The sequence below is a fragment of the Pongo abelii genome, chromosome 14 (assembly GCF_028885655.2).
Source record: "Pongo abelii isolate AG06213 chromosome 14, NHGRI_mPonAbe1-v2.0_pri, whole genome shotgun sequence".
Classification (NCBI taxonomy): Eukaryota; Metazoa; Chordata; class Mammalia; order Primates; family Hominidae; genus Pongo; species Pongo abelii.
In genome coordinates, this window is record NC_071999.2 from 72,907,774 (window position 1) to 72,920,233 (window position 12,460).

At 35.2% G+C, this 12,460-nt stretch overlaps 1 long non-coding RNA gene across 1 annotated transcript; it reads left to right on the plus strand.

Moving 5' to 3' along the window:
• The first annotated feature begins 209 nt into the window (after positions 1-209).
• LOC129049556 (uncharacterized) lies at positions 210-6,108 on the plus strand. Its single transcript, XR_008512732.2, has 3 exons — positions 210-310; positions 2,674-2,813; positions 5,671-6,108. It is a non-coding gene; the product is annotated as an uncharacterized LOC129049556 (long non-coding RNA).
• The last annotated feature ends 6,352 nt before the right edge of the window (positions 6,109-12,460 follow it).

Here is a 12,460-nt window from a genome sequence, read left to right on the forward strand (position 1 = left end):
GCAAACAACTGAAGTAAATCCTTTTGGAAATATTAAAAGTAATTACTAAGCCCAAAAATGTTTGTGCAAATTTGAAAAATGAAAAGTAAATTTTGGAAATATGTTGTCAAGTCACAATCTATTTAAAGGTTAAAAAAATATGTTTTTGAGAGGTTATTTTAATATTTTAAGTAGTATAAAAATGATGATTTTTCTTTTTTATTCTCAAGGAGAAATTTATTTCAATGAGCCAATCTGAAAGAGCTATTTGCCAAATGGCTTTCTTTCCAATACTTAATGAAAAGATGCATTTTGTACTACTTTCAAAAAGGTAAAGATTTTTCAAAAAAAAATCACCCATTCCTTTGCTTAATATGCCAGAGTGATTTTGATTGCTTTTGAAATTCTAAAAATGATGGATAAATTAGAGTCATGCTTTTATCATCATGTTAGATGGACCTTAGTTTCTATACTCTTTTCTTCAAGGTAGATAGAAGAATACTGAGGCATGATCAACAACTTATTAAAAAAAAACTTAAATGCCCTACTTAACAAGTAATTAAACTGTTTAAAAGGACAAAAAAATACCTGTAATACTGCTTTTTTAAGTGTGTGACAACTATTTGTAAAATAAATTACATTTACAATACAAATTTAATTGTATTATTTTAATATATATAAAGCTATAAAGACAGGAGGCAATAACGAGGTTATAAATGCTTTAAAATCTCAAAATTCTGCATTTTCCACTTTCTTTTTATTAACCTGCAAGAGGGATGCTTATGTGAATGTTCTGCCTTCAATTTCCTTAACCTGTCTGTGGATTTTGTTTCTCCCTTCTAAAATGTGTATTTTAATAATAATCCTAACAATATTTTATCATTTTTAAAAATAGATATATTTCAAAGTGAATTGTAATCTGCAGTGGTAACTATTTATTATAAGTTAACAATGTATTGGGAGGTTGAGGCGGACGGATTGCCTGAGCTCAGGAGTTCGCGACCAGCCTCGGCAACACGGTGAAACCCCGTCTCTATTAAAATACAAAAAATTAGCCGGGCGTGGTGGCGGGCGCCTGTAGTCCCAGCTACTCGGGAGGCTGAGGCAGGAGAATGGCGTGAACCCGGGAGGTGGAGCTTGCAGTGAGGCGAGATCGCGCCACTGCACACCAGCCTGCGGGACAGAGCGAGACTCTGTCTCAAAACAAAAATTTCAAAAAAAGAAAAACAATGTAGTCAGTCACATATACAACTCTTATCGAGTATGTACTGTGTGTTCAACACTAGTTTAGGACCTGATATTAATGTAATTCTGAATTCAGTGTTTCTGATTCTTGAAGACAATATCAGCTAACTTCAATTCATATTATAATGATGTTGGCCTATAAGTCACTTGTATTAGTTTGTCATTGCTGTATAACAAATTACCACCTACTTAGTGATTTACAAAAACACACAGTTATTAGTTTGTAGCCCCTTTATATTTGCCACATAATATAACATAATCATGGCAGTGATATCCCATCGTATTTATAGGTTCTATAACACCCAAGGAGAAGGGATTATACAGGGTATGCAGAACAGAGGCAGGAAACTTGGGTACATTTTAGAATTCAGCCTACCTATCGCAATATGCCAGGGTCACTTGATCTGAACAGTAGAGGATGGTGACAAATGTGCCTTATTCACAGAAGGCTATGAGAATAGGCTAGATTTGGAAGGGGAATGAAGAAACAGGTGACATGCTCTCCATGAAGTAGACACTCTAAGCCTGCTACCACTGAAATGTACTACTTTGACTTTGTAAAATTAGCCAGTCTTGACAATCAGAATATGAAAGGCATGCTGAATTACTAAATTATATTGAATATGTCCTATATTGGTGTTACTCCCTGATATCACAAGACAAGACAAATTGCAATCCAGGGATTTGACTAATGAATGTATCAAAATAGTTATGATGACATTGGAAAAGAAATAGGATCTCAATATTTTGAGATATTAAGCCAGAGACACATGTACATTGATAATGGCACAAAATTGTCTGTATTCATGACTCAGTCCTTGAAAGTTTGTATTACAAAATGAACAATACAATCAATCAGCTATTTCTAGTCACTTTATATTTGATTCTTCTGTCACAATGGCTTTCCTCCTCACTTCTATAACTCAAATTGGAGAATGACTGTCTGCAGTTGTAATATGTAAAAAATAGTCCACATTTTGATGGATCCTTATTACTTATTAAATGTTTAATAGGCTGCAGGGCTCACTCTAAGATCTGTTTCATTTCCCTTGGTGCATATAGTATTACTTGATAGCGGAAGGATACTATCCATTTTTGGAAAGTTTTATAAATAGTGTTAGGGAAAACTTCAAGATACTTATCATTTTCTCCTATTTAAGTTACACTGAGTTGAATTTACAAGTATAATAACTTCAATGGGGAAAATTACTAAAGTTGAAAAGAAAATAGTGGAGAGAAAAATCATTACCTGTATATAGAAAACTAAAGAATTAAAGAAACATTTTTTGTGTGTGTGATTTACAGGATCTTCAGTGTAATCAGAATAGGGAAAGGTCACAGGGCTCAACAGGTAACCCCCTGCTGCTTTTCTCATCGCTGGTTTCCTGTTCACTCTATACACTGGTCTCTTCTCTTTGTCTAATACATATTGACTTTCTTATTTCACAGACTCTGTGATATTTTGCACAAGGTTGGTAACCCTGAAGATTTTCTTTCTCTGCAAAACAAAGGGTCATTCTTCTGAAGATGTTTCATATATCCTCGTTTTTAAATGTTGTTTAGAAGAGGAAGGAATGCTGTGGTTTAAGGTAACATAGTTTTGTATATAAATTTCTTTCTTTAAAACCCTAATACAGGGTTTATAAGGCTTGACCATACGTACTGTGTATATGTGTATACAGTTTAATTATATGTAGGATTAATGTTTACCCAACCTAAAGCATGCATGTGCTTGCATACAAATGTGTGCACATGTATGTTCATGTTTGGGCATGCCCTCCCCCACTCCCACACACAGAAACACGTGATCACACACACATATATACATATATGTGTGTAATTCTGTTACTCTTTCATTCCAACCAGGTTTGGGTATATATATCTATATCTATATCTATATATACACCTATATATATCTATATATCTATATATACACCTATATATCTATGTATCTATATATACACCTATATATATCTATATATCTATATATACACCTATATATATCTATATATACACCTATATATATCTATATATACACCTATATATATCTATATATCTATATACCTATACTTGGAATGAAAGATTAACAGAATTTGATTTTCTGGGACTAGATGTCACAAATTCAAGAGGATTAGATTGGTTATTTATAACTAGAAAAAAAAATTGTCCCAGCCCTTTCTCCCTTCTCAGGAAATATCTAGTGGGTTCATGTTTTTGTTTTACTTTTCTGGGAGACAAATGTTTTCTTATTTATCGTGTTCAACATCACTGATTCCTACTGTTCGCTATTTCCCTTGTTTTTTTTTTAATATATGTTTGAGTACATATTATTACCTCTCCCTTGATAAAAAGGATCTTCAAAAATAAAAAAAAAGTCAGAGAAATGGAGTGTTTTCTTTCACATACATTTCTAATCCAAAAACCTACTTGTGGAGCACTTTTACTTCCTACTGCTGAACTAAAAGTTTTGAGTATTGCCGTTGGATCCCTTGATTTTTCTCTTCTTCTCTTCACTCAAACCCCTTCCTGCTTCAACTTCTCCCAAAGCTCAAGCCTTTGAAAGCTTCTTAGAGCTGACACACCACAGAAGTGAACACTCACACCTGCTTAGTCCATTCCATTTGTTTCGTAGTATTTTTTTTAATTGGGTATGATCCCAATTACCATTGGAAACACAATGGTATTCTTTTTCCTCTTTAGACCACACTTCTAAGTGTATGTAGTGTGTGTGCTTGTGTTTAACCTAATATTAATATTGTCAAATTTAGCAAACCAACCAATCAACCATCTATTTAATTTGAATTTCAGATAATAATAGAAAATTGTTTACTACAATTTGTATTTTAGATAAACATCAAACAATATTTTGGTATATTTCCCAAGCAACATTAGAGATTATTGCTTGCATTATTGCTTTTCCATGCAACACATTAGAATATTTTATTCCATAGTTGGATCAAATCTCTGTTTATCCTCACTCACTAAAGCCCTCTCTACTAGTTTAGCATGGTATTAAGTGCTACACACGAAACCAAAACAAAACAACTGCAATTGCATCATCTTTTGCAAACAACTCAATCTCTTTCATTTTCGTTTACCTCATCTGTAAAAGGGGATAATAATACCTATATATCCAAATTAGAAGTAAAGTAAATTATATATGTATATATATAGTTTTCAATAAGAATTTTCACATAGAAAGTACTCAGTATTTTGTTTTTATAATTAGCAATGGTACTATCTGTTTTTGTTTTGTGACTATCACTGCACCTTAGCCTTTGATCTCTCTGAGAACTAGACCTTAGATTATGATCGGTCTCCTACTTCTGTTCCCAGAGAGAACTACTATTAACAGTTACTTTTCAAAATATTGTCTCTGAACATATATGCATATGTACCTAAAATATCTTATAGAAATTAAGTAACCGTATGCCCAGTTGTGGGCCTTGATTTTTTTTCTCTCGATGTGTATCTTGAAGATCTTTCCATATAAGCACACATAATTCTATTATTCTGAATTACTGCATAATATGACAGTACATTAATATAGCATACTTTACTATTATTATTGAGAGAGACAAGGTCTCACCCTGTTGCCCAGGCTAGAGCACAGTGTGTAATCATAGCTCACTGCAGCCTCAATCTCCCAGGCTCAGGGGATCCTCCTGCTTCAGCCTTCTGAGTGGCTAAGTCGACAGGCACAAGCCACCATGACTGGCTATTTTTTTTTTTTTTCTCTCTTTTGGTAGAATAAAATAAAAATCTTACCCAGACTGGATGACATACTTTATTTAAACTGATTTGTAATGATGGACATTTAGGTCTTTTACAGTAATTTGCTATTATAAATGTTTTAACAGGAAATATTTTTGTTTATATGTCTTTATTCACAAGAAAATGTATCCATAAATTCAATTCTTAAAGTTTAATTATTGGATTAATCAGTATGCAATTTATGTTGTTGCCAGCCAAGTATTATGATAAGATAATAGACACATTTTATAAATCCGTCATTTTCTGCAAATAAAATTCCTTAGCTTGTAGGCTTGTTTTATTACTGCCTCAACAACATATAAACAGATACACATATACTGTCTTCCTAGTATTTTTGGAAAAGTTACTCAAATGCCATTAATTATGTGATTGCTTGTGTATAACATCACAGATTTTACTTTTATTACAGTTTACTTAATTTAATGGTTACTTAAGTAACCACTATTACTTATGTTAAGCATTAAATGTCTATGTCTATTCATTTAATATATATGCCCATATGAAAGGAACAATATAGAGTACTAATGTGCAAAAAGGGACTTGAGTCAATAACTTACTTAAATTCTCCATGCATTCTAAGCCTCAGTTTTCTTATTTTTAAAGGGAATAAGGATTACTTTTCAAGGTGACAGACTTAGCCTTTCCTTAGTCTTTGCCTTCTCTTCCTCCTAGTGATATGGACAGGAGACGGAAATACTGGGTAGAAGAGGGCAGTTCCCTGGCAAAGCCTCACCCTCAAGCCTGGATACCTGCTGTCTTAAATGAAAACAGGCATTTCTGTGTTCATGCTCCAAAAGTTGTCTTTTGGCCCACCACACCCCCTATCCTGCACCCATATGAATCCCGAACCCCAGACTCCAGAAGCAGACCAGCAAGCCCGCAGACCAGCAGAAGGACGGCAGAATGATGTGGCAGAGAAAGGGAGAAGAGGAGGAACATCTGAATGCCAAAAGGAGTTCAGTTGGGGGCAGTCAGAGAGGAGTCCAGCCACTGGGCAGCCAGAATCCAGGGGAGGATCACCCTACCACTTCATCCCCTTCCTCCACCTCCCCATCCATCCTGCTGAAAGCCACCTCCACCACTCAATAAAACCTGCCATTCATCCTTGGAGTCCATGTGTGACCTGATTTTTCCAAGACACTGGACAAGAGCTCGGATACAGAAAGCTATCACCCTGGCCCTCTGCCCTTGTGAAAAGGCAGAGAGTCCATTGAGCTGATTAACACTCAAGCCATCTGCAGACGGCAAAGCTGAAAGAGTTTTGTGGCTCACTCCTGCAATCCCAGCACTTTGGGAGGCCGAGGCAGATGGATCACAAGGTCAGGAGTTCGAGAGCAGCCTGGCCAACATGGTGAAACCCCGTCTCTACTAAAAATACAGAAATTAGCTGGGCATGGTGGTGTGCAATCCCAGCTACTCGGGAGGCTGGCACAGGAGAATTGCTTGAACCAGAGAGGCAGAGGTTGCAGTGGGCCGAGATCACGCCACTGCACTCCAGCCTGGGTGACAGAGTGAGATACCTTCTCACACACACACACACAAAACTCAAAAACAAACAAACAAACAAAAAAAAAAACCCTTTGTAACACTGGGGTTGCAGGCACCCACCCCAGACACTACCACGGGGCTGGAGCCCAGAGCGCTTGCCCCAGCCTCTGCACCTGCCCATCTGCATGCTTCCCCTCCTGCAAGAGGTTTGAGCAGCCGGGTGACAGAACAGGCATACATGCAAGGGGAATTAGGGAACTCTTCCATTTCACTAGGTCACATTAAAAGATTCAAAAAGATATTAAAACATATATGTTACAGTATTCTTTAAAAAAAAACAAACCTGCTATGTAAGCCAGTTTTTACTAGAATACAGGAGGTTACATAGACTAGAACTTTCTGAAAAGAGTGGAAAAGTCCATATCTTTAATGTTGGAGAAGAGAAAGGCAGAACATAGCTTGGGTGACTCTACACTTCCAATATCCAAAAGAATATAGATGTGTATAACTTTATAAGGCATAAAAACTATTAAAATACTCTACCAGGAGAAACATTATCATTACTTAGGAAATAATTATGTGGATCAAAATCATGTTTACTTATTTCCAATTCACAATCCCAAAAGGAAGCCTATCTGTTAATAAGCTCTCTCCATTTGCACTCAACCTACAGTTTAGTACGTATTCATCCAGAAAGTACAATGAAAATTCAACAAAATAATGCATTGCGAAAGTGAAAGGAAAGTAAATCTTGGGGCCCCCAAATCATTAACCTAAAGGGAGAAGTCAAACTGAGAACTGCTTAGAGCAAACCTGTCTCCCATTCTATTCAAAGTCATTCCTCTGCTCACTGAGATGAATACGCATCTAATTGCCTCCTTTGGAAAGGCTAATCAGAAAATCAAAAGAATGCAACTGTTTATCTCTCACTTACCTGTGACCTGGAAGCCCCCTCCCTGTTTCAAGTTGTCCCGCCTTTCTGGACAGAGCCAATGTACATCTTACATATATTGATTGATGTCTCATGACTCTCTAAAATGTATAAAACCAAGCTGTGCCCTGACCACCCTGGGCACAGGTCTCAGGACTTCCTGAGGCTGTATCACGGTCACGTGTCCTCAACCTTGGCAAAACAAACTTTCTAAATTAACTGAGACCTGTCTAAGATATTTGGGTTCACACAACTAAGACTATACCTAAATTTCAAAAATAAACAATGAGTTATAAGACATGTGAAGACAGCTAATAGCAAAAAAGAAAAAGCCTAAGGTGAGTAAACAGAACATTTACTCAAAGAAATATATATTTTAAAATTATAATTACTGATCTTAGAGATAGTCTAAAATATATTCAAAAATCAAGAATTGAACAGGAGTAATATGAGTAAATTAAAATTATGATTTCTAAAATTAAAACTTAAAATCAATTAAGAATATGATGATTGAATTAGCTATTTGCAAGATAGACTCATGTATATATTCCAGAATATAAGAAAAAAAATTAGATGAAAAAGTGAGAGAAAATTAAGAGATACAGTTAATTGTTTTTACGATGACTTTAAAGAATCCAATAAAATTTTTGGACAGAATTAAGCGAGGAAATTATTAAAGAAATTCATGAAGAACTTTTCAAAAGCAAAATTAAAATAGAGTTGTTTGAATTGAAAGGGCAGCTCAGTGCCAATCAGTTTGAATGAAAAAAATCCAACAACATAAAGGGATTTCAGAGGACCATCCACAGATAAAGATCTTAAAATCTTTCTTAAAGAAAACACACATTATCTAAATGGAACGAGAGTTAAATTGTCATCAGGAAGCTTTGGTCACAAAGAATTTAGGAAGACAATTGAGCAGTAGCTTCACAGTTGAGAGGGATCATGCTTTTGAGTCTAAAATGTTGTACTCATGAAAATCAGAGGGAGAGTTTAGCAATAAATAAAAGGCAACCAGGCTAAGATAAGCTTACATGTACAAAGTTTTACTATTATCACATAGTATGTACCTGCTGGAAAATGGCGCCTCCTTAGCAATCATGCATGTCTTCACATCTGCCATATAGGCACAGCTAAGCCACAGGCTTCCCCATCTCTTGGCAGAACACCCTGTGTTGCTTCCTGGAATATGGCGTTCTGAGCAGTCTTCCCAGGAGCTGTACACAGATGTTTTACATATACCTTCCTGTTTCTAGTCAGATAAGGAACATTCCATCATATCCATCATTTAGCTAAAAACCTCCCTTACTAACTTCTTGGTCTCATCTGTCATCTGGCCCCTCTGGTTCAGAGTCATCCTGTGGGATGTACGAAGCCAACATGACACTGATCTTGCTTATGTTGTCTGTGTAAGTTATAAGCTGCCCGAACCCATTTGGGCTCATTGTCATTTTACTGACCAAATCCATGAGAGTGTGGCAAGCCAATCTCTAGCAGCTATGTCAGAGTTAGATAGCACATTTGCTGCTTGGCCACTTGCAAATAGAAGTTTAGCATCTGAGTAATGTTAAAAGAGATGCGGGCTTACTGTTTAATTCCTTTCTTTTTTCTTTTTTTTTTTTTGAGATGGAGTCTCTCTCTGTCGCCCAGGCTGGAGTGTAGTGGCGTGATCTCAGCTCTCTGCAACCTCTGTCTCCCAGGTTCAAGCGATTCTCCTGCCTCAGCCACCTGAGTAGCTGTGATTACAGGCGTGCACCACCATGCTCAGCTAATTTTTGTATTTTCAGTAGAGACTAAATTTTAGATTTCACCATGCTGGTCAGGCTGGTCTCAAACTCCTGACCTAGGGATCCGCCTGCCTCGGCCTCCCGAAGTGCTGTGATTACAGGCGTCAGCCACCGCTTCCAGCAGTTTTCTGTTTGTTTGTTTCAGTCTTTGCTCATTTATACTGGCTTCTGTCCTCATTCTTGTTGCCTCGTGGTCACATGATGGCTTTAACTGATCCTGAAGAGTTGATGTGCAAGAGATTAAGGGGGTTGCATAGGGCAGCTTACATGACATCAGCTGAGTTCTTTTTTTAAATTTGCATGTGTTCAGGAGACATTTTTTTTTTCTTGACATGTCCTTCTGTTAGCAGAATTTCACTTAGGTTCACCAGATGCGACTGTGTTTCTTAGCCATTCATAGCTGTCAGGAAGCTGAGAATTGAGTACTGAGACTGAATTTCACTCTCCTAAGGTTTTATATTAGAGGCTGACAAGGAAACCTGGAGCTGGGAAAGAGTATTAAGTAAACCAGTCATACTCTTTGGAAAAACCAAATTAGGTTTAAGGTAAAAAAATAAAGACAATTTCAGACACACACAAACAAAAACTCAGAAAATCTACCTTTCACAGACTATGCCTAAAGAAAAAATTACTTGATGATATACATATATCGGAAAAAAAAAAAAAAACCTTAAAAGGCAAACAACAAAAAGGGGAGGAAGTTCTGGAATTAAAGCAACATTAAACCAAACCCAGGAGTAGAAGTTTTTTAAATGCAGAATGTTAAAAGGTGGCAGAAAATAAGAGGTCTGAAAAAAATATTGCCAAAAGTGTGCTGTATTATAGTTCAAGGAAATTTATAAGTTTATGATGACTACAAATCAAATATTTTCTATAAATAAGGTGAAAAAGTAATCTAAAACTCTAACTAAAATAAAAGCTGTTCAAAAAGCCTTATTCCATCTATGCAAAAAAAAATGTAGTGCAACTTTTAAGCAATCAAGAAACGTACACTTACTGATATAATTTTGTTTTTTTCTTTATGAGTTCAATTATATAATTTGAACTTGAAGTAAAAAGTAGTTACTTAAGCATGGTATTGTGAATCTTGTATATTGCTTTTTAGTTTGTTCAATCAACATACCTAAAAAAATAGACTGAATTGTAGTTGAAGCATGTGAATATTATAAACTTGAATAATGTAAAAGAACAGTATATTCAACATAAATCAGGAGACACTAGGAGACATGAACCATGTATAGAGTTTCAATAAATACTTTCTATAATTAACACATCAAGGATGAGCTTTATATATATATATATATAGTCAGGTGAAAGACAAACTAATGAACAGAAACAAAAATTTGGAGGCTAATTTGGAAGGAATTACAACAGGCAGGACAAATTCTCTAATACTATTATTTCTTATGTTGGGGGATCAGTATATTTTATCTAAATACAATCAAATAAGTAGACAAAGTATAGGCATAATATTTAATATTTTGATATTTTCTTGATAGCTATAAAATGACCTAAAAGCATAAATGGTAAAAGTTAGTGAACTCAGTAAGGTCCTGGATATTTTATCACTGAATAAAGTAGCCCACTGAATGGGCTACTTTTTAAATTTTACCGTTTTGTTTCTCTAGTTCATTATATTTAAGATGGTGCAAATCAAAAGTATAATTTTTTACAAACTCAAAAAAGAAAATGCTGCAAATTAAACTGTTTTAATTCATTACTAAAATTTAAAATTTTAATTTTATACTTTGAAAGAGTTCTGTCAGACTTATATATATATATATGGAGAGAGTTTATTTTTAAGCATACATCACCATAGTGAATAACTGAATGAAAAACATAAGTGAAATAAATTGGTTTAGGTATTTTTAAAGTTTTTTATATGAAGAGACTGAATCACTGTTCCTCTCGGTTTTACTAATGTCTGTGTGTTTTTTTTTTTCCAAAATATATTCTCTGTTGAACTACCAACAGAGTTAAAGATACATAATTTTCTTCAAATATTACTCTGCTGTGTCTCCAGAACTTTCTTCTATGAGATGGACACTGATTCTACAAGGTTTGTTACTCATACTCCATTTGTCTTACTAGTGTGTGTCTATGTAAGATTTTTTAAAATATAAACAACTCATATTCCTTTCTTAGGTAGTTCTCAAATAGTTTGTTGATGGAAATCTTGATCTGTCAGTTGTATTATAATGTCACAAAGAACAATGACATCTGCTCATGTTCAAGCAGTGATATATTTGTCATGTATTTATTTTTAATTTTTTAAAACTTTTATTGTGGGTTTAGGGGTACATGTGTGGATTTGTTATATAGGTAAACTGTGTGTCTTGGGAGTTTGATTTACAGATTATTTCATCACACACGTAATAAGCATAGTACACTGTAGATATTTTTCCTGATCCTCTCCTTCCTCCCAACCTCCATCCTTTAATAGGCCCCAGTGTCTGTTGTTCTCCTCTATGTGTCCATGTGTGTTCCCATTATTTAGCTTCCACTTACAAGTGAGAACATGTAGTATTTGGTTTTCTGTTCCTGTGTTAGTTTCCTTAGATAACGGCCTCCAGCTCCATCCATGTTGCTGTAAAGGACATGATCTCATTCTTTTTTATGGCTGCATAGTATTGCATGGTGAATATGTACATTTTCTTTATCCAAGTCTACTATTGATGGTCGTTTAGGTTAATTCCACATCTTTGCTATTGTAAATAGTTACGCAATGAACATAGTAGTACATGTGTCTCTATGGTAGAATGATTTATATTTTTTGGGTATATACTCAATAATGACATTAATTGGTAGAATGGTAATCCTATATTAAGTTATCTGAGGAATCACTGTGTTGCTTTTCCCAATGGCTGAACTAATTTACACTCCATAGGCTCAAAATAAGGAAATGGAGATAAATCAGTCAAGCACATGAAAAACAGATAAAAGAAGAGGTTGTTGCAGTCCTAATTTCAGACAAACAGACTTCAAACCAACAATTTTTTAAAAAAATACAAAGAAGGGCATTATATAATGATACAGGGTTCAATTCAACAAGAAGACCTCACTGCCCTAATCATACATGCACCCAACACAGTAGTACCAAGATTCATAAAGCAAATTCTTAGAGACCTACAAAGAGACTTATAAATTCTCACACAATATAGTGGGAGACTTCAACACCCCACTGACAGTAGTAGACAGATCATCAAGGCAGAAAATTAACAAAGATATTCAGGATCTGAACTCAACACCTGATCAA